Consider the following 24,971-nt stretch of genomic DNA (forward strand, 5'->3'; position numbering starts at 1 on the left):
AAAACCAGCCTGACAAAGATGCAGAGACAAGAGGGCAGAAAGGGCCCTGGAGGAAGGGCTCCCGCACATCTGACAGTCCCAGGCCCCGAAAACGCAGGATTCCTCTGCTGCCGCACCGGCAAGGGGAGCCTCTGAGGCTGCCCCCCGGCCCTGAGCTGGGTTTCCCTGTTGCCGCTGAAGACCTAGACTCCGAGAAGGAAGCAGCGTTCCGGCGCATCAACAGTGCGCTGCGGGGTGAGACCTAGGCCACTGGGGGCCTGGGCGCCATGCAGCCTTCCTGTCCCTTTCTGCTGCCTGCCGCAGGGGCTGCTTCTCCGCAGAAAATGTTTCATAGTTATTTCTATTTTAATATGATCATGGTACATTAAAATGTATTAGTGCTTCCATGTGAACACTAAGGTCACTGGACTTGTAATTTTCTATATTGTTCTATATTTTTGTGACTAAAGGCATTACCTGGGGGAATTAAAAGAATATCTTGAAGCGATTTTGGCTTTTGATCTGCCACTAATTCCTATTTAACCTTAATTCAGGGGTCGGATTCTTTGACCCAAGGAAACAGAATAGTATAAAAAGAAAGAATGTGAGTGTCAGATGGTGGCAGTGATTAAGTATAGCGAGATACGCCTTTGCAAAAGTTACTGTTGGTCCCAGAAGACTCTCACTTAGCTGTGTGACGCCGGGCAAGTCACTTCACCTAAATCTCTGAATTATAGGGCTGTGCTGATGATTTAAAAGTGACTGAGCACGGTGGACACTCGAAAATCCTGGGTTCTCAATAAAGCCACTGCCCTGCTCTTTGGTCCTTTGGAATTACTAGATTAGTAAAATTTATACTTGACAGTAATTTTAGCTTAAAGTTTATTTTGTCTATTTCATCTCAGCCTTTTGGCTAAGATCAAGTGTAGTATCTGTTCTTGTCAATTTAAATAGCAAGAGAAAAGAAAGGAAAATAACGGGCATGCCCCCACACTCTTCAGACAATAGGAGCCTCTTAACCTGTTCCTTTGTCCAGAGGCACAGGCCATTTCTCAGTGAAGGCCTCTGCCATCACTGAGGTTGCAGGGGAGATGTGGTAACTGGGGAGAAAAAGACCAATGGGGATGACCCCCTCACTCCTCAACATCCAAGCCCCCCACTTTCTCACTTGTCTGGCTAGAAATAAAAGGTTGATCCCATGGTTTTAACTTTCAGCTGTTGCTGGACTTTGCGTGCCTTGCGTAAATTGGGAGACAGAGGCAGGAAAAAATCCCACCATAATCACCCTGTTATGGGCTGTTATTCAACTTTGGACTTCCAGGCCCCATCTGCCTGTTAGCGTTCACTTCTTAGAGTTTCAAGTGCATGCTCTTTGTCCTCTATCTTGCCCCATGCAGCTCTCAAGCCCTCGTAATATGACCACATTTCTCGTGCCACATGTAAACATTCTAACACTTTGCAGATACTGAATTAAAAATCTATTATTTACATTGACTTCACCATTTTCATTTTCCTGGTGTGTTCAGTAGAAAATTCAAAATTACATATGTGCCTGGCATTATGTATTTTTTGGTGAGCAGTGATCCAGAGGATGGAAATGTATGCCTCCTTCGACTCCTTAAACTTAACCCCACTCTGGGGCAATGTCCCAGCCAGGCAGAAACTGCAGTGTGTCTTGGAGAAGGTCTTTTGCATTGAGATAGTAGGATGCTCTTTTAGCTTCAAGAACTTGGATGTTGTTGAGTTTAACCTGGTATAAATTCAAATTAGAGTGTTTTAATTTTAGGATATTAAAGGTACTCCCCATGGTAAACACAAAGAAAATAGCTATACAATAGTCCCAAAAGGAAGTGAGAAAGTCATTTAAATATTTTATTGTAAGAAATCAGCTAAACACACACAACGAAAGATAGGAATTCAGGAAATGAGGGGCAAAAAAGCTTTGGGCAGATGGAAAAGAAACAGCACAATAGCAGAAATAAGTCTTTTTTTTTGTCAGCAGTTACTTTAAATATAAATGGATTAAACTCTCCAATCAAAATACAGAGATTGGCGGAATAGGTAAAAACATATGATCCAACTATATGCTGTCTACAAGAGACTTAATTGAGATCAAAAGACTCAAGCAGGGGCTTCCCTGGTGGCGCAGTGGTTGAGAGTCCGCCTGCCGATGCAGGGGACACGGGTTCGTGCCCTGGTCAGGGAAGATCCCACATGCCGCGGAGAAGCTAGGCCTGTGAGCCATGGCCGCTGAGCCTGCACGTCCGGAGCCTGGCGCCGCAACGGGAGAGGTCACAACAGTGAGAGGTCCGCGTACCACAAAAAAAAAAAAAAAAGACTCAAGCAGGTTGAAAGTTAAAGGATAGAAAAAGGAATTCCAACCTCAGTGAGAAAACTCAAATAGTAACCAAAAGAGAGCAGGAGTGTCTATACCAATATCAGACAAAATAGACTTTGAATTTAAAATGGATGAAAGAGTTAAATATAAGAGTTAAACTATACAAAGTTCTGAAGAAAAAAAGAGGTAAATCTTCATAGTCTTGGATTTGGCAATGAACTCTTAAATATGATAGCAAAAGCACAGGCAACAAAAGGAAAAAGAAATTGGACTTTATCAAAATTAAAATCCTTTGTGTTTCAAAGAACACCATCAAGAAAGACATAATACAACCTTCAGAATGAAGGAAAATGTTTGCAAGTCATATATCAGATAGAGACTAGTATTCAGAATATGTAAAGAACACTGGCAACTCAATAAAATGTCAAATAACCAAATTTTAAGAATGAGAAAAAGAATCTGCATAGATACTGCTCCAAAGAAGAGACACAAATTGCCAATAAGCACATGAAAACATGTCCAAAATTATTAGTCAAAATCATGCAAACTGAAACCACAGTGAGATACCACTTCATACCCAGTATTGTGCCATATAATTTTTTTAAAAACAAGGGTTGGCAGTGATGTGGGGAAATTGGCACTTTCAAGCATCGCTGGTGCAAATATGAAAAAGAAAATAGTTTGGCCGTTCCTCAAAAAGTTCAACACAGAGATACAGTACGGCCCAGGAACTCCACTCCCAGGTATATGTCCAGGAGAAATAAAAAACATATGTTCACACAAAAACTTGTACATGAGTGTTACATTGTCGTATCATTATTCATAATAGTCAAAAAGTGGAAACAACCCAACTATTCACCAACTGAGGAATGGAAAACTAAAATGTGTTATATCCATACAATGAATATTATTCAGCCATTAAAAGGGTGAAGGACAGATACATGCTACAACCTGGATGCACCTTGAATACATTTTGCTTACTGCAAAAGTCAGACACAGAAGTCCGCACATTGTGTGGTTCTTTTCATATGAAATGTCCAGCATAGGAAAATCAATAGAGACAGAAAGACCCAGGGCTGGGGTGAAAGGGGAGGACAGAATGAGAATGACTGATACTAGGTATGAGGTTTCTCTTGGGGATGATGAAAATGTACTGGAATTAGAGATGTTGATTGCAAAACCTGAGTACACTAAAAGCAGCTGAATCACACAGTTAAAAAAAAAATGTGAATTGATGGAATGTGAATTATATTGCAATCAAAGGATAATATGACAACATTTTTATAGTCATTACTCTTGATCAGTTTCATTATGGAATTCCCACAGTGACTTCAATGGAGTGGCTTGTATGGGATGATAGTTGATGCTCAACCCTTTGGGACTAGATGTTCATTTTGAGCTGTTGAATGACGGTGAGGGCCAGCCAGTATATTTTCTTCACGGAGGATCAATCCCCATATGTATCCTTGGTTTGAATCCTTGTCTTTTTCTTTTCATATTCCTGAAACAAGTTCCTAGGAAATACATTCACAATAGTGAGAGGTGTTGACATCTTCCTGGCAAAAGTCTTAACTTATTCACAGGTCAAACTTAAGATCTCCTTATTACTAGCTGCCCGGGGAGTCCCCTGAATCAAAGTAGGGCTTATGAAGATGGACCTTGCATTTGAGCGTGCACTTAAAATACCCAACAGGCTCATCACATGGGGAAAATAACTTTATTTACATGAGACAAGTACAAAGTCAGCACAACACAAAGAGGGAGAGTATGGGTGCTGGTGCCTGATGGCCTGAAATCAAATCCTATTAGAACGCCACGTGTACCTGGGAAGGTTAGTAACTTAGCCCTTCTGTTTCTCAGTTCCCTGGCCAGTGATATGGAAATATTAGTAGGACCTGCTTATTCGTATTATGTTCTGAGGCTAAAAATTAGTAAATACAAAGCCTGAAGAAAAACGATGGGTACTTCATAAGTGCTACCTACATAAATGTTCAAGTATTAAATGCCTGGAAGAATAAGTAGGTTGTCTCCAGAAAGGGCATCTAGGAGGCTACAAAAAGGAGGATAGAGCCTACTTTTTCACATTGATGACATGAGTAAGACGTTTTAGAGCTCATGGAAAGAATATTATTTCTTGTGATGCACTGTGGGGTGGGCAGAGTAGGGGCTGTGACCCATATTTTATGGTTCAGGGCACTGAAATTTAGACAGATTGAGTAACTTGCCCAGAGTCACAACACTGATGAGTGATGGGTCTGAGGCAGGGGAGGGATAGAGATTCCTGAACACATGGACATGAGATCATGGCCTGGATACACAAACCAAGAGCTCTCCTCGCTCCCTTTCCCACATTCTCCTGCCCCAAGGATGCTGCAGGGAGACAGCTGGTACTCGGAGGAGGTGCCTGGCCCAAGAGAATGGCTCAAATCTGGACCCACCTCCTGCCTCTACGTTTCAATCCCTGACCCCAAATACAATGTCTTTCCCCCAAATGCAGACCCCCTGATGGACCGGGGTATCCAAATATGTGTGCATCTCCCCTCCCTTCCCCCTCAGCACTTGATTCTAGCAGCTGATTTGCAGTGAGACTTCCTGGTGGTCAGGTGACCACCCTGAATGACCAGTAGTCTACTTGACTCCCTAACTGACTCAAAACCCAGGACAGTCCAAACCAACTGCCCACATGACAGTTGCACAGAGAATTAGCATCATCTTCAACTGATCAAACCTGGATGATGAGCAGTTAATATTCATTAGCTGGGAACAGGGTCTACTGGGTTGGTGTTTTGGTGGCTTAACAGATGAGGTTTACATGCCCGCAGGGTCTCACTGACTAGAAACTGACCAATCGTCTGAGCAGCTTGGACTAAGGCCTGGCTAAGAGCGGGCAGTGGCTGCACCGGCTCTGAGTGGGCACCTTCCCTGCCCAATCCTCCCTCAGCCAGATCCAGGCTCTGCTGTACAAACTACAGCCATTGCTCCTGAATCTACTTGCTGGTATTATTTCCACAGTACCTTCAATGGAGTGGTTAGTGGGGGTGCTATTTGTGTCCCTACCCTGTTGTTTGGCCAGATGCTGATTCTGATGTGCCTGAACCACCGCTGCGGATGGCCAGCAGATTATCTTGATCGCAGATGATATTCTTGTGCATCCTGTGTTTGATTCCTTTATAATCTTCCTCTTCTTCTTGGTACCCGAGTCATGATCCTGGAAAACACAACAAAAACTGAGAGAACTATTGATATGTTGCTGGGAGAAGACCATGCAGAGGTGTCAATTCATTCCCAGGTCACACATCTCTTCTCTTTGTTCACCAGCCTCCTAGGGGAGTCTAGGGGAGTCAAGTGAATCGAAGCTGGGCTGAGAAGAGGGTGTTGCAATGTGGTGTGCACTTAAAATAGCCAGCAGGCTGACTGCACGGGGACATGACTTTATTTAGTGAGATAATACAGAAAGGGAGCACAGCACAGTGACCGACAGAGTGGGGGCTGGTGCCTGATGGTCTGGATTCAAATCATACCAGAAGCCACATGAACCTGGGAAAGTTATGCAGACCCTCTGTCCTCAGTTCCTTGTTCTGTGATAATGGAAATGTCAGTAGGGCCCACTTATTAGTATTACATGATGAAGCTTAATACAGCAAATCAGGTAGACCCTGATGAAAAATGATGGTTACTTCATAAGTGCTACCTAAGTGTGCAAATATTAAATGTCTGGAAGAATAAGCAAGAAATGTGGTAGTGCTGCCTCCAGAGGGGGGACCTGGATGCCACAGGGCAGGGGAGTGGGGAAGGTTATGGGTGTGATGCTTTAGAGCTTGTGAAGAATATCTGTCATCATCTCCTGTGATCCCCACATCAGCCCCGTGGGGAACTCATGGCAGGTGCTGTGAACCATATTTTATGGTACATGGCACGAAAATGTTGAGATTGTAAGTGACTTTCCCGGAGTCGCAAAGCTGATGACAGATGGATGTGGGACAGGAATGTAGTTGGTTCCCTGGGACAGAAATCCCTGAACCCCTGAATCTTCTAGATGGTGCTCTGGACCCGAGCCCAGGGCTCCCCTCCCTCCATGCCCCCAATCCTCCTGCCTGCCCCATGGTTGCTCCAAGGACAGGAGGGGTCTGAGCCAACAGGAGGGCCCATGCCTGACCCGCTGCCTCCCTTACATGTTGATCCCTGACCCCACAGCTCTTAAATATCCCTGAAAGAAGGTCCCTTGAAGGATCGGGGGGTCCCATCTACGTCCCTCCTCCCTCAGCGTCTTCACACACTGGGTGAGCCTCCTGGTGGTCTGACCAGTGGTCGGCTTGTCTCCACGTGGCTCAGAACCCTGGTCTCTCCAAGCCAGTTGCCCACATGGCACGTCTCTAACAAATTAGCTTGGTCTTCAACAACCAGCCCTGGATGCACAGGTAGTGCTGATTAATGAGGACAGTGGCCTGCTGGGCTGTGCTTGGTGGTTTAGTGGGTGAAGCTGGCGTGCCCCACTGTCGCCTGACTATTGATGTGAGCAACTGTCGGAGTAGCCTGGGCTACGGCCTGGCTGGGGAGGGGCCGTGGCTGCACTGGCTCTGAGGGCGCACCTTCCCTGCTCATCCTTCCTCATCAAAATCCAGCCCCTACAAACTCCTCATCCATCCCTAGACCCTGCAGTGGCACAGGAGAGAGGCCCATGCCCTTCTAGAGGGACCCCTCCATAGCCACAGCCTAGAGACCCCATCCCAGGACTGTCTCTGAGGATGACCCAGGCCCTCCTAATCTCTGTCACCAAATGTTCATTCCACTAACCCGATGCCATTGTCCCTTCTCTCCACGTTCCCAGGCAGCACCCAAACACCCAGTGATCCTGTCCACATCAACCACTGGAAATACCGCCACGAAATCCTAGTTTCCTTCCTTTCTGAAAACCTCTAGATTTAGACTGCTAATATTTGCTTTTGGATTTTGACATCGACATTCAGAAGTCTTTAGCCTGTAATTTCTCCTGTCCTGTAATATCTGCTGCAGGTACGACATCAGTATTCTCCTGGTCCGATGAAAGCAGTGTGGGTGTGTTCCCTCTGTATCTGTTCTCTGGAAGAGTGTGTAGGAGACGGGCATCGTTTCTGTCTTAAATGTTTGGTAGAAATCAGAGGAAGCCACCTGGCCCTGAAGTTTGTTTTGTGGGGAAATTTTTTTGGCATCTCTTTCTAATTGAAGTTTACTTGGTGTATTGTACAGGGCACAGATCTTAAGCGTAGAGCTTTATGGTTTCTTGTAAATATAAACACATCTGTTACCAACACCCAGTTCAATATACAGGACGTCCCTAGCACCCTGGCTGCCCCCTGTAGAAGGGGAGAAGAATAAGTGCTAACTTATTCGGTTATAAGAATGAAATCAGTTACTCCATGTATATTCCAAGTGCAGTGATTTACACACAAATAACTCAAAATGAGTGTGGCAGCACAATCAGAAAGTAGTGGAGGGTGCTGGAGGGCTGGGAGAATCCAGTCCCTTTGGGATTTCCGCTGTGGAGGTCGGGCCAGAGTAAGGAAGCTGAGAGGAGCTTCTCAGAAGCATCTGGGCTTTCACAGAGGGAAAAACTACTGCTCCCCAGAGTGGAGCGCCCATTGTAATTCACTGAGCCCTCCCTTTGCGGAGGGTGCTTTTCTATACTTGTGTGTTATCTTACATAGAAATGTTTAAAAAAAAAAACCGAGGAGGAGATCAATTTTGCTTGATGTAACAGCCTTTCACTGTTAAAAATAAGACCTATATCTAAAATTTATGCTAAATCTGTACAGCTCCGACAGGAAGTAACCGGCACTCACTAGCTGACTCAGGAGCGGAGGGGGAGCAGAGAGGCGGCCCTCCTTCCTTGGCCTCGTGTCTCATTTAAGCTGCCAGACACTGCACAAGCTCCATCCCCTCTGAGTCTCAGACTGAGGTCTCCAGGTCACAGTCCTCACAGGTGTCAGACCAGAACCTGCCACACAAAGGCAGGGACTGGAGTCAGTGGGGTGGTGGGCTTCCTGGGGTCGGTGTGTGGGACCCAGGGGGCTACTCAGACCCTGCAAGTGACTTTGGGCCCTGACATCCCCAGGGCTCACATCCCCAGGGCACTGGGGCCTGTTTGCTCCTCTTTGCCAAGTGTGTTCTGGTAGCAGAGAGACCTGTCCTACAGGGGCGATTTAACCTGGGCAGTTGGCCGGGCGGCATTCAAGTGACTGGTCCACTGAACAGTGAAAGTGATGCAGAGGAAAGGGGAGGCTCTGGGGCTCCAGGGTGAAAAGTGTGGGTCCCTCCCACCTGGGCGCTGTGAGTGGGAGGTCTGATGACACAGGTGGGAGTAGTGACCCTGTCCCTCCAGCCCACACGCAACACGGCCCATCATGAGACCAGCACAGTGGAAGTGGGCAGAGAACCGCAATGTTCCCTTTTCCCCTAATAATCATTTTTCTTTCTTTAACACCCCAGCCAAACTTGCCTGTGCTTTTTAATTTAAAAATATCCTGATGCTGTGGTCATAGAATCATAAATTCTATAGCTTTGCTGTATCCCAACATGAAAAGTTTGTAGAAGACACTGCTTTTCAGCAGGTAATAAAACCAGATGTATTTGTTATCTAATTTTAAGGTCATAATTAACTTGGAATCCTGGCCCTTTAACTCATCCTAAATTAGCGTTGCTTTGAATTGCCTTCATTTTGTGTGTGTGTTGTATTCAATTTTTACACATCTATGGAAAATCTATAGAACCTCAGGTTGAGAAATGGTGCCATGAGGTGACGCAGGCCCTTCAGTGGGGCTCCACAGAGGCTGCGGGGTCCCAGGGGGTGGGCAAATCCCAGCCAGGTGTGGATCCTGCAGTGTCCCCTACCGGATGCCAGGGCTACCGCGTGCCCACAGGGATGCAGCAGCGCTGGGCCAGGTGAGCTGTCTGCTTGCGTGAGAAGAAGCCCCGGTGCCTCTGTCCTCCTCACCCTTTCCCCAGGACGCCTGAACTGGGGGGTACCAGGGCCACTCCAGATATCTCACCACACCTGGTGATTAACTGGGGATGTTGCCTGCTGACCTCGGCGGGTTGGGAGGGCAAGGCTGGGTCCTGCAGAGGGAGATGTGGAACCTCACGAGGGACACTCTTTACAAAGAACACAATGTGAACAACACCTCCAGGAGTGATGTATGTGGTGACCCCACAGATGCCTTCGGCCCCCCATCTAAACATAAGAGCCTGGCATCTTCAGGGCTTCTATGGAACGGGGACCGTTCCCTGGCGAGATGCACTCAGGTCATCCTCCAGTTGCCTGCGCAGATTACCACCATTCCCTTCTCTCCACCTTTTTGTTCACATGCAGTGGTGAGCACCTCTGTGCTCTCCTCTGGCTTTTGAGTTTTCCTGAAGCACCAAAAAAAAAAAAAAAAAAAAAAAGTCAGGGATGGCAAGGGAAGCACATACACTTATTTGCCTTCTGCTCTTCCTCCTACCCTCTCCAGGCTCACATTTCCGCTTCTTGTTCTTCCTCATCCTTTTACTTCATCCCTTCTCTTGAATCCAGGATGAGAGAATTTTTTTTTTAATTGGATGAGTCAGTCTTCTTTTACTTAATTTATTTTTAACGACCTTATTGGAATATATTTGCTTTACAATGGTGTGTTAGTTTCTGCTATATAACAAAGTGAATCAGCTATACATATACATACATCCCCATAACCCCTCCCTCTTTTGTCTCCCTCCCACCCTCCCTATCCCACCCATCCAGGTGGTCACAAAGCACCAAGCTGATCTCCCTGTGCTAAGCGGCTGCTTCCCACTAGCTATCTATTTTATGTTTGGTAGCGTATATATGTCCATGCCACTCTCTCACTTTGTCACAGCTTAACCCTCCCCCTCCCCATATCCTCAAACCCATACCGTTTTTATGCTAAGTTATATTCTACATGTAGCTAGAAAAATGTTAAAAAGATTTTTAAAGAACTGCGCATCTATTTTTGAAGCTGATTTGCCTGTTCAAGGCTTGCTAGCACTTTATCCATCTCAGTACTATTTCACTTAGTAAACAAATGCAGTTGTCATAATTGCTGCATATGTGTCTGTGTTCCCTTCTAGGCTATATGTTTTTGAAGTTAGAAACTATATTTATATCACAGCCCCTATATATAGCACAATATCCATTGCTAATTCAGATTGTGCTTTAAGATATGAGAGAAAATTTAACACGTTTATTATACTCATAAACATCTAGCAAACCAACCAGAAAATAAAAACTAATTTTCAATGGGTTGGCCAAGAACAAAAAAGAGAGGAATACCTAGTGCAAAATCATATCTCTAATAACTACTGTTGGATTTAGAGCACACACATGCTAACCTTATTTTAAAATATCTTCTCATCAAAGATTTGAGGTTGGACCTGAAAAAATTATATCAGAAGTGAAAATAATTATGTGGTCTGACCAGCGTGGATCACACAAAGTAAGTGTATACTATGTATAAAGTAGATAAAACTACGAGGTCCTGCTGTATAGCACAGGCAACTATATTTAATACCTTGTAAGAACCTATAAAGGAAATAGATCTGAAAAAGAAATATATATATCTGAATCTCTTGGCTGTACACCTGAAACACAACATTGTCAATCAACTATACTTCAAGTAAAACAAAACAAAACAAAACAAAGTAAGTGTAAAGGGAAGTATAGTTTTATAAATTCACCTCTGATATCCAATGGACCAACTGAAAGACAACAGAAAGTACAACTTTCTAGGAGACAGGACATGGCCAGCAAACAAGGCCATTACCCTCGGTAACGGTCATATCTGCCAAAAGATATATAGACTAGCCTGCATTCATGAATACATAGGAATTCTTCATTTATCTGGCATTGTTAGGCAATGAGGTATTGTATGTTAGGAGAAGTTTTTTTAAATGACAAATTGAAGAGGAGTTATTTTAACCTTCACTCGGTAATTTTTTTCTAAAATTAAGAAATGTATCCACTGGTGTATCTAATGTTTCCCGTGATAACTCGGGGTCATCAGTTCAATCAACGTTTGCATGAATAATGCAAATGGAAACAAGGCAGGCATGCTTACTGAAACTGAAAATGACATGGCACTGGCTGGAATAACTGATGAGAGAGCAAGAGAGAAACAAAAATGAAAACAAACCGTGATCAAGAAACAATCAGTCAAGTTCTGACTTTCTGTACTTAGTTTCAAAAAGAGATACCACAAATCCCAGCGAGAGACTCCAGCATCATTAGCTGTCTTTCTCCTTCGTTTCCACCTTCCTTTCCTTTTCCTTCTACCCTAGATTGTTCCAGGAAGTGATTATAGCTCCTTGCAAAACAATTTCTAATACTTGCTTTCTCTCACACAAACTTCACAATATGTCCATGTGATAAATAGTGTGGAGGTAAAAGACAATTCATCACAGGCACATCTCCTATGAAAATAAAATTAGAAACTAGCTTCTAAACATGCAGAGAGAAGGGCGTGGTGTCAGGCACTAATTTCCTTGTGAATTCCTCTCCATTTCTAATTGACATTCTTCTTTACCAAGATCCCTTTTTATTGGTGTCCTGTTCCAGACTGCTCCACTCCACCCATCCTCATCCTGTAAAATACATTCACACTCTTTTGTGACCCTACTTATTTGCCCATTAAATAATCAGTCATAGAACTGTCGGAATTAAATACAGAGTGAAATTAAAATACTGGAGTCACTTGGAGGGTTTAAGCAGCTCTACCAGAAAATACTGGGCATGGATTTAAAAGAGGCTGCGTGGGACTTGCTCTTGTGCAAGTTCTTTCTCAAGAAGTATCTGAAATAAGCCTAAATTCAGAGTTAATCAGTCTGACCTGCTTTCTCAGGTGGACTGGAATTCATTGCTCTTTCCCCTCAACTCCCTGATGTCAGTGGCACTTTCCGGAGGGGAGGTGGACTTCTCTGCCTACTGCAGAAGCGCAGTTCCCCCAGGCCCACTCCCTGTCTGAATCCCACACTTGAGGCCAGATGCCAGCCTTCCCAGAACATTTGTCGTTTCCTTTCAGTTTCCGACCTGCTCAGATTGAGTCCCTGTAGACTCTTCCTCAGCTTGAAACCTGATCTTCAACCCCTTCCCTGACCTTGATGGTTACCTTCCTACTTTAGGCCTCAGGTGCTTTAGCTATAAAATGATATACTTGCCCTTAATTCTAAAGTTTTCTTTCTAAAGCGCTAAAATGTGGTGGCTCTTGAAAATGTTTCTCTTTGCTGGTTTAAATTTTGTAGAGAATTAAAACCCCAGCCACTCTAAAAGACAGTAAGTTACATTGGATAAGGAAAGTGTGCTTTTGTAGTTAGATTAACAGGGATGGAAGATGACTTAATATGTTTTAAGATACTCATGATCCGTTCTCGTGAGAGTCGGGGGAAGAAGGGGAAGAGAGTTAATAAAATACCAAACGATTGTGACAAATTAAGTTCACCAAGATGTAGCTGATTAGTTACTACTTGAATAAGCCACACAAATCCAATTCAAGTTGTCCTTTATTTTTCTAAGAAGGATCCCAGTGAACCGAGTCCCATGTTCAGTAACTCCACCTTCAATGGCTTAGTCTTTAAAAACTGTTATCTTGCTGGAAGAAGAAATATTGCCCATCAGTCCTAATTGATGTTTAGCTATCATGCACATTTCAAATAAATTTATAACATTGCCTGATCTCAGTGTAATACATTCCAAAGGGGCAAAGAGCACATGAAAAGTTATGGAGTCTCCATCGTCTACACTGAAGTGTGCAATAAATTACATATTATTTGGCCGTGAAATTCACAAGCCATAGAAACCACGCCATTACCATTATACAGTGGTAAAGAGCAGGTAATGAGAATGATATAAAACAAAACAGACTGTGTATGTTGGCACTGCTGCCAATAAAACAATCATTAAATGCATTCATATGCATCTACGCTAGGTAAGCTCTTTAGGGCAATTGCTATGAGTTCTACATACCTGTCAGGATATTATATATAGCCCACTTTCTATGGCCTTTATTCAAAGACGCTGAGAAAGGGTTACTCTGGGTAAATTCAGACCTTTTCTCAATATAGAATTTGCTCAACATGCGTTCTGAACAGCAAAATTTCACAGTGCTTTCAATTTTCCTACACTAATTGCCACCTCAGCAAATGCAGGATTAAGTATAATGGATTATAAGAAGTTAGAAAGGAAAGATGGAAGAAAAGAAGGAAGGTAGAAAAAAGGTGGGTATGGAGTACTTCAACATTTATGTAGAGTGGAGCTAAAACTAAACTGAGGTTTCCCTGAACTATTAGCATACGCTATAGAAACTTAAATGAAAAAATAAAAAAAACCAGCAAGGGAAACTCAAAGATTCTTTGTTTCTTCACTTTAATGCATATACACGTCCACCTTAAACAATGTATATGCTTATATCCAATAAGAGAGCATTGTTTTGCAAGGCTATTTGGGTTCTATCAGCATGTAAAGGTGGGACAACTCAACTTTAGCAGAGTTAGCCTTCAGGTGAATAATTGCTTCTTTCAGGTTGCCAGCATTTGAATTTTCCAGAAATGTTTCCCAAAAAATGAAAACTAAAAGAAGGGTCCTAGGACAGCGTCCTTTAGAAGTTTTATAGTATCAAGGCTTTTGGAGGAAGAGAATCCTTGTCGATTATCAACACAATGATTCCAAGCAGGTCAATTTTTGCTGAGAATATTATATAACAGAACCCACTTCACCTCCATTATACTGACAATGATCTTTCTTACTTCAACCTTGTGCTTCTTAGTAAAGTTGAAAATACGGAGCCAAGAACAGACAGTGACAATGCCAGAGACTCAGATGTACCTATAGGTGCCTTCAGACAACACCAGCCACCCAGGCTAAAGTCCTGGTTTAAAATATCCCAACATGAATGAATCTCAAAAACCATAAGCTGAGCAAGTGAAGCCAGATCAGAAGGGCACCTACTGTATTATTCAACTTACATGAAATTCTAAACTGGGCAAAAGTCATCTCTAAAGATAAAAAACAGATCCGTGGTTGCCTTGGGGTGGGAGATGGGGATACTTTTGCAAAAGCCTAGGAGGAAACTTTCTAGGGTTTTAGGATTGTTATCTATCTTTATGGGGGTGGTAGTTAAACAAATGTATACATTAATTAAAAGTCACCGAACCGTTGACTAAAAATGTCTGCATTTTATTGTATGTAAATGATACCTTAATAAGGTTGATTACAAAATGAACCCAAACCAAAACAAAGCAGAAGAAAAACCTCTCAAGACCTCAAAGGAAATACACTGTTTTCTTCCAGGGTACCAGACTGGAAATGAGGCATTGGTCTGTTCTACCCTCAGATCATCCCTAGGATTATCTAGTCTATTTTAAAGCACTAGAGTCCCCTATCAGGAAAACTCACCCCATGTTTAATTACTTTGATTTCTTCTGTGCCTGTTCTCCCAACACAGTGAAGCCATTCATGGAAGGAAAACCAGCTTTTTCCAACTTTGCATCACCACATATTCTTTCCAAAGCTATTATTTATGGAATGAAATTTGGCTACACTTTGTAAAAATCTAGCTTTTTGAGGCTTACAAATCTTAACAGTTAACCTATTGCCTCCACTGGAATTTGGAAAAAAATTATTTTGAAAAGGAATAGCTGAGACTTGACATTTTTTTTGTGTGTGATTTTCTCTTCCCCTAAGAGAGAAGTGAGTAGGAATGAGAAACACATACATAAAGAAAAATAAATTATCTTGCTGCCTTTGCATGGTTATAATTTATAGGAGGCCCTTTTCAACAATAATCTATTATCAGAATCAATAAAATATAATCTCCATGAAGGCCAGGCCAGGATATTTGTCTCTTTTTCAGCAGATTGCAATACAAACTACATTCATGGATATGCTTCTTGATGATCTTTGTAATACTGTAACAGTTGACCATTTCCTCATGCCTTTTCCCCTTAACTTCAACCTGGTTTTTCACCAATGACCTCACATTTCCTTCTCTAACACTTGGTTGTGGGCCTCTTTTCCAACTCCAACTCCAACTTGCATTTCACTCTGGCACCAAAGGAAGACTCACACCTTCCTGCTTTTTAGTGATACCTCAAGGTCATTACCATATTGTGATCACCCTGAAGAATAGCCAGACAATTGTTATTTCAGAGCCATCTGACAGTTTGTAGCTCTAAAAATTAACTAAGGACCGCATTTGTCAAAAATATCCTAGTTTAAGATTTTGGTAATACAGCAACAGTAATTCCGAAGTCATTTATGACAATCAGTGTGGGAAGCACCCTCCTTCAGGAAGATCCTTTGCCATACAATATTCTTTCCCTGTAAGGAAGAATGGCCGTGGAAAGTAACCTTTTGTGGAAAGAAATACTTGGCTTTGAGAAGGCTTGAAGTTCATACATTTTTCTTGAATTAGATTCCCCATTAATTACTTTATCCACAAAGAGGTAATTATCAGAGTTATGTAAGCAATTAAGGAGATGCTACTCCACATTCTTTCAGCTTGTTGACCTTTCTCACTTTATTTCATGTGGCTATCTGAAACATCAGTGATTTATATGCCTTTTTTTTTTGACAGATTTCTGTGTGTGTGTGTCCTCATGATGAAAACATCATTAAAGTAAAATATCATGAATAGACTCTTAAGAAGCAGAGTCTCCTTAAAGTCCTGGAAAATATGAAAGCACTAATATTCATGGACAACTCTACACTCTGAATGTTACTCCAAATTTTGTTGACCTCTCTTTTGTCTAGGAGTTTTTCAAATTTTCTACCACGATCATTTGTTAGTTTTATAATTACATAATAAAGGCATTACATCATACAATCTTTTGTTATCCATTGCAGTTTTAAAACTATTCCTTTCCTTTCCTCAGCAGATATGTCATAGATTATTAGTACACAAGCAAAGACTTTCAACGTAACAGTACTTTATAGTGAGAAGAACTATACTGAGCTATCTCTGTCCTAAGGCAATGCACTAGGAAAGCACTAGGAATTCTTAAGCACTAGGAATACAGAGACAATCAAGGGGCAAGTTCCTTGCCTTCAAGTATACATAATCATTATAGCAAATGCTTAAATAGCACTTAGTATGCAACTCACCACAGCAGTCTTATTATCCTCCTTTTGAATAGGTGAGCAGAGGAAGCCACAGGGAAGTCATAGGGTAAAGCCAGAATTTGAACCTAGGTAGACTAGTACACTCTCCACGGCTTTAACTACTACATTAAAAAAATATACATATATATATATATATATATATATAAGTTTCATATATATATATATATATGTATGTATATAACTCCAAGTATTCCAAAGTTACAAAACACTTATCTACCAAAACTCAAAAAGGAGCACACAAACTTGCATAGAAAATAAACATGTGGGCTTCCCTTGTGGCGCAGTGGATGAGAGTCTGCCTGCCGATGCAGGGGACACGGGTTTGTGCCCCAGTCCGGGAAGATCCCACATGCTGCAGAGTGGCTAGGCCCGTGAGCCATGGCCACTGAGCCTGTGCGTCCGGAGCCTGTGCTCCTCAAAGGGAGAGGCCGCAACAGTGAGAGGCCCGCGTACCGCAAAAAAGAAAATAAACCAAAATATAACCTGCTCCACATGCTGACTGCAGTGTCCAGGGCCTCTCCCATCCTTAGGTAGCTGGAAATTACAACAAAATAATACTTTTCACCTTTGGAAGCCACACCATCTCTCATACCAAGCAACCAATTACTTCCTTAGAATTGGAAATTAACCTGAATATCATAAAATATATGTATATAGCATTAGTAATGTAGAACCTTTGTTTAAAGACAATAACTTCAATAGCAGAGGAAACTTTACCATTGCAGGCTTCAGATAACCTCTATATTTCTCAGATTTCATGCTAAATCATAAAATGCCATATTGTGTCTGAAGCTATTTTTTCAATAGTCCATTTTCTTAAGTGGACTATGCAAAGCAGTAAATACTGAGGAACATTTTGGCTCCCAAATCCTAAAGCCATTCTGATTATGCCTGGGTGATCATGGGGACGTCATCGGAACTACCAGAGGACTGGCTGAAATACCAGTGTTCTGGCCAGCTTACAAATTAGAAATTATACAGAATCCAATTTTATTTTTTTGTTATGTAATTCCTATGAGGCTTTTGGGATGTCACTGTAAAGTCCTTTCATGTGTAATCTTTATCCATTAGATAGGGAACAATGCCAATCCCCATCATAAATACTGTCACAACCTGACACTGAAAATCCATTGCAGGGCATAGGACCTGCAAATAGGATATGAATCACACACATCCACTCATTCAGACAATCCACAAATACTCATTTTTAAGTCTACTATATGCCAATAATGTACCGGCCTCTCAGATGCTAAACCATGCTAAATGCTGAAACAGACATACTCAGTTCGGGCCCTCCTGGAACTTATTACCTGCAGAAGTGCCTTCGTTGTAAATGGTCAGGTCTCAGCCAATGCTACTATCATCAGCAGGTGACCAAAGGATAGAGCTTGCTTCCCTTCAGAGGTACAAAACAGTTCTTACACCTGAATGGGATGCAAAGAATAATCTGACTTCTGTTCACCGGGGGATGAACTGAACTGTCCTTGCAGAAGAGATAACAGATGGTGTGAACCCCACGTCCTAGAAAAGGGCCAGGCACACGATAAGTGTTCAGCTTTTCAAAAACAAATGAACAATCACTTCCTCTCCTAGATCTTTACACCCTTCCTCTGCTGGCTACTTTCTCTCAGCTTATAAACATCCTCAAATATACCCACTTAAAAAAACTCTCAGACCTATGATTCTTTGGATATTCTTGTGGATAACCTAAGTCTCTACCATGCCTTCAAACACCTGTCCTCCCAAAAGCCCACATCTGTACCTTGGGCCCAGACCTGTCTACCAGGCCCCTCTAAAGCACTGAAGATGAAGGAAGATCCTCTCGCCACCCCCAATCCCTTTCTACTGTGCTCTGTATCTCTCAAAAAGATGCAGCTGTAAACTGTCACCCACGCTTGCTGCCCTCCCTTTTCTAACTGGTCACCAGGCCTCACCCATTCTCTCTCAGATCTGCAAAACCCGGTCCCACCTTTTATAACTTAAGTGGGACCCTTAGATTACAATTCACCCTGCACCCAATCAACTGCCATCCACATGGAGGTCCAAGTGAGCCTCTAAACCAGAATTCCATTTCACTGTTCTTTGGTGTTTCCCGCAGCCTTCAGGATAAACATCCAAACTTCTGACAGGACAAACAAGGCGCCTTTCTGTTGGGCCCCACTAAGTTTTCAGTATCGACTCTCATTTCTTTCCCAAACCCTGAGTTCCAGCCCTGTACATTAGTTTTGCCATATTTTCTTACATTTCTCAAACTTCAACACACACTGCTCTCTCCTGCCACCCCAGGAGCTTCTACATATCCTTAGAAAGGATGGCACTTCCTCCAAGAATCCTACCCTGAACTTTCCCTTCCAAGTTTCTGTGCTCTGCAAAGGGGAAAGATGGTGGGGAGGGATACATTAGGAGTTTAGCATTAACATATACACAAGACTATATATAAAATCATCAACAAGGACCTACTGCATAGCACAGGGACCTCTACTCCATATCCTGTAACAAACTGTACGGGGAAAGAATCTGAAAAGGAATGGATATATGTATAACTGAATCACTTTACTGTACACCCGAAACTAACACAACATTGTAAATCAACTATCCTCCAATATAGAATAAAAATTAAATTAAACAAAAAAGAGGTTCTGTGCTCTGTAGCAGCAGAACTCACTTCTTCCAGAGCACTGACTCCTGTGCTTGTGTTTACTTGCTGCCCAGTAGAAGGGAAGATTACCTAGGGCAGAAGCATGGTCTCCAGCAGCCCTTGGTTCTGACAACTCATTCAAGTGCCAGGATACTTTACACACATAACCTGCTTAATTAATTCTAAGAACCCACAGAAAGAGTGGTTTTTAATGTCATTTTACAAGTGTGGGGATTGTAGTGCAAAAGAAACCTGTCCAGGCCACAGAGAGCATCAGCCCTGGAATTCAAACCCTAAGCTGCCTTGACACCGGTGCTCTTTCCACTATATATGATACACCTATTGAAAAATTTTTTTTTTCCTGAGCCCTGTTTGAATGGAAAGGAAATGAAGCTGGGATATATCCATTTCCTAATCGCTTTGGTGTGTACCAGGCAAAGTCATTCAACAGACCAGGTAACATCTGTGCAACAATTAACGATGCTCCAAACTGTGCTAAGTGTTCTACTTTGTAGAGTCTAGAAGCATTAACACAGTGCATCCTTGTAACCGCCACAGAGGCTGGGTCCTGTTAAGCCCATGCTACAGATGAGAACACTGAGACCTTGAAGCCTTAAGGCACTCGGCCGGGGTCACCGAGCTGGCAGGAGTCCTAGGCCGCACGCCCCGTCTAGTGCACGTACACCCGGTCACCGGGCACCGGTTCTAGAGCCCACCCTCCACCGTTAACCATTTAAAACCCCGCTTCTCAGCGCCCACACGAGGGCCCCTGGAAGCGGGAAGTACAAACCTGTCTCGACAAGCCGTGGCTGGAAGAAGCTCTGGATACAGATCAGGGGCAGAGGGTGCTCAGGAGCGGCGCCCAGTCTACCCGCGGAGGCAGAAGGCGTTAAGTCCAGCAGGCCCTCCCTCAGGGAAGCCCGCACGGAGGGCAGAGGCACCGAGTCCTGCAGCGCGCACAGGTCCTCAGAGCGCGAGAAGGAGTCGGCCGCGCTGTCCGGGCGCAGCTTCACCGAGTGTTCACGGCCTGAGCGCGGCCTCGGGGACGCTGGCTGCAGACAGGATGCCCACACCCTCCTGTGGGTCCCGGCTCGCCTCCCGGCCCCTCGGGCGCCCACCGCCCGGCGGCTGCGGCCCGAAGACACAGGGCCACGGGCCCCAGCTAGGCCGGGCCCTCCATGCCGCGCTCCGGAGCCCACGCGCGGTCTGGTGTTGGCGCGGGCATCAACGCCCTCCCGAGCCGCGGGGCTGCGGTTTAAGCCTCCGGGCGGGCCCGTGGGGGCGGGGCTCGAGGACTTCTGCGCGCTCGCCGTGCGTCCGCACGCAGACCCGCCTCCCTTGACGACGCGGCCTGAGGAGCAGCACGCAGACCCGCCTCTCCTGACGACGCGGCCTGAGGAGCGGTGTCGGCAGCTTCGAGACTAGGGCAGCGTGAAAGGTAGGAGGTGTGGAGAATTTGGGGTTTCCAAAAAGCGTTTGCTGACTGATCCAAACAAAAGTGAGACATGGTTGTATCAGCGCATTTTAAAAGTAGTTAAACTCCCGCAAAGTGTCTGTGCTCGCCCCGCCCAGGAGAGAGCGTGAACTCCGTGAGGGACACAGGAAAGGCTGAGTGATCGTCTGCCTGTGGTCCCTTACCTGGTGCACGGGTGTGTGAATTTCTGCGGAGAGCTCTTAATTTCTGTCGTTTCTGCTGGCTTGACACGGTGGTTGGCAAACGGTGACGTGTTCCGTGCATTCAGGACATGATCGTGGTTCCTAATAATCACTTTGTTTTGTACTGACACCTCCACAGAGAATTTACTACTGAATATCCACTTTAGAGAAGAGAAAGTGAGGCGTAGGAAGTGAAGTGACTGAGTAAGAGGAAGGACTCAGACAATTGGTGTTAGTAAATTAACCCTGCAAGGAGGCCGTTAGCCTGCGGTGGCTCTAGCGATGCGGCCGCCCACTTAAACCAACCCAAATCTAAGCCTGTCAGCGCCTCAGGGTGACGAACACCGCTGAGGACACCCAGTCACAAACCACCAACTAGGCGTTAAAGCCATAGCAAATCACTGGTTTCCTTGCTTTGCTTCTGCCCTTTTAAAATAAACATCTCTGCAGCTCCTGTGGCTGGAGTGCTCCTCACCTCTTCCGCTTTGTGGTGCGTGAATTGAATCTATTTTTGCGCACATAAAGTGTTAAAATTTTAAATATGCCTCAGTTTGTCTTCTAGGATTGGCCGTAGAAGTTGGATTTGTGTCCAGTTTCTAGAGCAGTGGTCGTCCTCTGTTCAGGCCTTAGGCGTTACGTGTACAACGTTCCTCTTCTACCACCACCTTCTGGATGCCTCCACCCACTACCAGCTCCCACGCATCAGTTCCCCTAGATGTGGTCAGCAATGGCTTTTACATGCAGCGTGCTCACATTATAACATCGCAGACACTCCTCCGTCCTCCAGCCAGTGTGTGAAGTGAAACATTACCATTCCTGTTGAAGAGTCTCTGGTGTGACCACTTTCCCAAACACAGCCACTCCCCAGCTGACCCTGGGTAACCACTCTTCTGAACTTGGTCTCCGTCAGTGGCATGGATGTCTTTCTATGTAGGCTACATGTTTAAGTATTCTTAAACTGCATATCGTATTTTATTTTGTTTTCTCTTGTTACTTGCTTTATTTAGCGTTATCTTTGCTAGGTTCATCCATGCTGACACGTAAAGATCTGTCTAGTTCATGTACTTTCCTCACTACGTAGGATTCCCATGTAGGGAAATCCAATAATTTATATGTGCATTTTCCTGTTGATGGACATTTAAATTGTTTCGAATTTTAAGTATGATTTCTTTTTTAAAAAAATTTTATATCCTTTTTAAAGGTTACTTTACATTTACAGTTATTACAAAATATTGGCTATATTCCCTGTGTTGTACAATACATCCTTGAGCCTGTCGTACACCCAGTAGTTTACATCTCTCACTTCCCCACCCCTGTATTGCCCCCTCCTCCCCCTCCACACTGGCAACCATTAGTTTGTTCTCTATATCAGTGACTCTCCTTTTTTGTTATATTCGTTCAATTGTTGTATGTTTTAGATTCCATTTATAGGTGATATCCTACAGTGTTTCAGAGTTCAAGACTCTCACGACAGAAGCCAAAAGGTAAGAGCCATTTTACATTGATAAAAAGCATTTTAACTATGTAGAAGCAGAAAATGAAAAGAATGAACTTTGCATTACATTTAATAAAAGCTTAGGGAGATCTTTGTGGTATATTAGTGAACTTATTTGTGGAAATTTAGCCACGTACATTGTGTTGCAGAGGCACCAAGAGTTCAAGAACTCTCACAATTTGAGTACACAATTGCCTTACTTGTAGGCATGGTGGCATCCATTTACATAACAATGATTTGGAGGATGTTGTGTTAGTCAGCTCTTGCTGTGATAATGCTTTGGAACGAATTGACCCAAAACTCAGTTCCATAAACAAGAATTTATTTTTCTTGGACCTATTGGCTAGCTGCAGTGGCTCTCTTTTAGACCTCTAGATGGCTGGTTTTGCTCCGTGTTTTGGGTCAGTTTGAGGTCTGTAACACACATCTTCCTCTGGAGCCCAACTGTGAGGCCGCAGCTCCCAGGCCCTGTCTTCTCACAAAGTTCACTGAAAGATAAGAGGTGAGCCCAACTGCACAAGCCCATTTAAGGCCTCTGCTGCTCATTGAAGGCCATCATGTCTGCTCACACTTCATTGGCCAAAACATGTCACAGATCTAAGCTGTATTTAGAATATGTGTATTTGTTTAAAGTTGGGTGCCCTCACAGAAGAATATTGCATTTTGGACAGTGTTACCTTAGCATTTTCATTGGCATTTGCAAACGTGATAAACGCTGTGTGCACTTTTTCACCTTTGAGAACTTTCTGAAATTGTGGGACCATTTCTATTGGAAAAGAGGAAGGTACACTTTAGAACTCAACTCTAGTTATGGCATTGTTGGGAGAAGAATTACTGAGATAAGGTCAATACAAGTGAAAGATTTGGGATCACATATTCATCATTAACATTAGCATTCTACAGAACATTCCTGGAGAATTGTGATGCTTGCTTTATGTGATTTCTATCATAAATCATTAGAATTTGACCAAGACACTTCAGTGAAACATACATCATACAGCACATCGCATTTTAGTTTTTCCCACCACTCCACAACTTATCATCAATACTTCACCATAACTCAGAAACAGAAAAAGAAACTGAGTGAGTTCATTGTTAGCAGACGGGCTTCACAAGCAATACTAGTGGAAGTTCTTCAAATGATAGCAGACAGTAACTCAAGCCATAAAAACAAAACAAAGAATGCTGACTAGAGCAGTTGTGTAGGGAATTATAAAAGATACTGTAATTTCAAATTTCTTCTCCTTTCTTCTCTTAACTAATTTAAAAAGTAAGCGCCTAAACAATATGACTATATTTGGATTGTTCTCTATATAACATAAAAAAATCATATATTGATGATATGGCACAACGAAGGCAGTGAGAACAAAGCTGTGTTAGGATAAAAATGACAGTAGATCATAAGCTGAATCCACAGGAAGAAAGGAAGAGAACCAGAAATGGTAAATAGATTAACCCGACAAACTCAAAAAAATTTATTTGCTCAACTTTCTTCTCTAAGCTCTTTGAAAAAATAAGCTTGTGAGAAGTAATTATTATAATAATATGTTGTTAAGTATGTAACATATATAAATGTAATAAAAACAAAAAAGAGGGGAAGGCATACAGCTCTATAAAAGTACAGTTTCTGTTTCTATCTGGAATGAACCTAGCAAAAATCTGAAGAGATTCTGAGATGTATTACATAAGCCCTAGTGCAGCCATTACTCAAACAATGTGGTTAAAAATCATTAAAGGAATTACATGTTACAGTAGAAAATATCTACTTACTATAAAAGGAAACTGGAGGAACAATAACAAAAAAGCAAAAACATGAGACATGTAGAAAACCAAAGGTAGAATGATAGACATAAATAAATCCTACCATATCAGTAATAAAAACTAAATGTAAATGAATTAAACAATACAATCAAAAGGCAGATATTGTCGAACTGGGTATTAAAAAATGTTTACTATAGGAGACACTGCTTGGATTCAAAAGTCTAATGTGTACAAAGTAAAAGGATGAAAAAATATATATCATGCAAATAGCAACCATAAGCATTGCTGAAGTGGCTATACTAATACCAGAAAAAATAGACTTTAAAACAAACAAAAAAGTTACTAGGTATGAAAAGGGACATTTTATGATAAAGAAAGGGAAGATACAAAAATCTTTACCCTATTTGCCCTGAATAAGGTAAAACCAAAATACACGAAGCAGAAAATACCAAAATCCATGAAGAATTGAAGGAAGAAATAGATAATTGCACAACATTAGGTAGAGGCTTCAGTACTCCACAGTCAATAATGGATAGAACAGTTAGGCAGAAGATCAACAACGATATAGAATATTTGGACAAGACTATGAATTAACAAGACCTAATAAATGTTTACAGAACACTCAACCAAACAGTAAAATACTCATCCTGCTCAACCACATGTGAAACGTTTTCCAGCATAGATGACATGCTAGGCTGTAAGAGAAGAGATTGAAACGCACATACATTGCTGGTGGGAATGTAAAATGGTGCGGCCATTTTACAAAACAGCTTGAGAGTTCCTGCAAGTTTTAAACATAGAGTTACCCTATGACCCAGCAGTTCCAGTACTAAATATATACCTAAGAGAAATAAAACCTTATGTCTGCACAAAAGCTTGTACCTGAATGTTCATAGAAACATATTTCTAAAAACAAAAGGTGGAAATAATTCAAATGACAACTGGATAAATGAATAAACAAAATGTG

The 24,971-nt window shown here is 42.8% G+C and overlaps 2 pseudogenes; both read left to right on the plus strand.

The window, feature by feature from the left end:
• The window catches only part of LOC125963833 (UDP-N-acetylglucosamine--peptide N-acetylglucosaminyltransferase 110 kDa subunit-like), a 179,860-nt pseudogene that overhangs the window by 45,969 nt on the left and 108,920 nt on the right, over nt 1-24,971 (plus strand).
• LOC125964145 (uncharacterized) lies at nt 873-978 on the plus strand (annotated as a pseudogene).

The sequence above is a fragment of the Orcinus orca genome, chromosome 3 (genome assembly GCF_937001465.1).
Source record: "Orcinus orca chromosome 3, mOrcOrc1.1, whole genome shotgun sequence".
Taxonomy (NCBI): Eukaryota; Metazoa; Chordata; class Mammalia; order Artiodactyla; family Delphinidae; genus Orcinus; species Orcinus orca.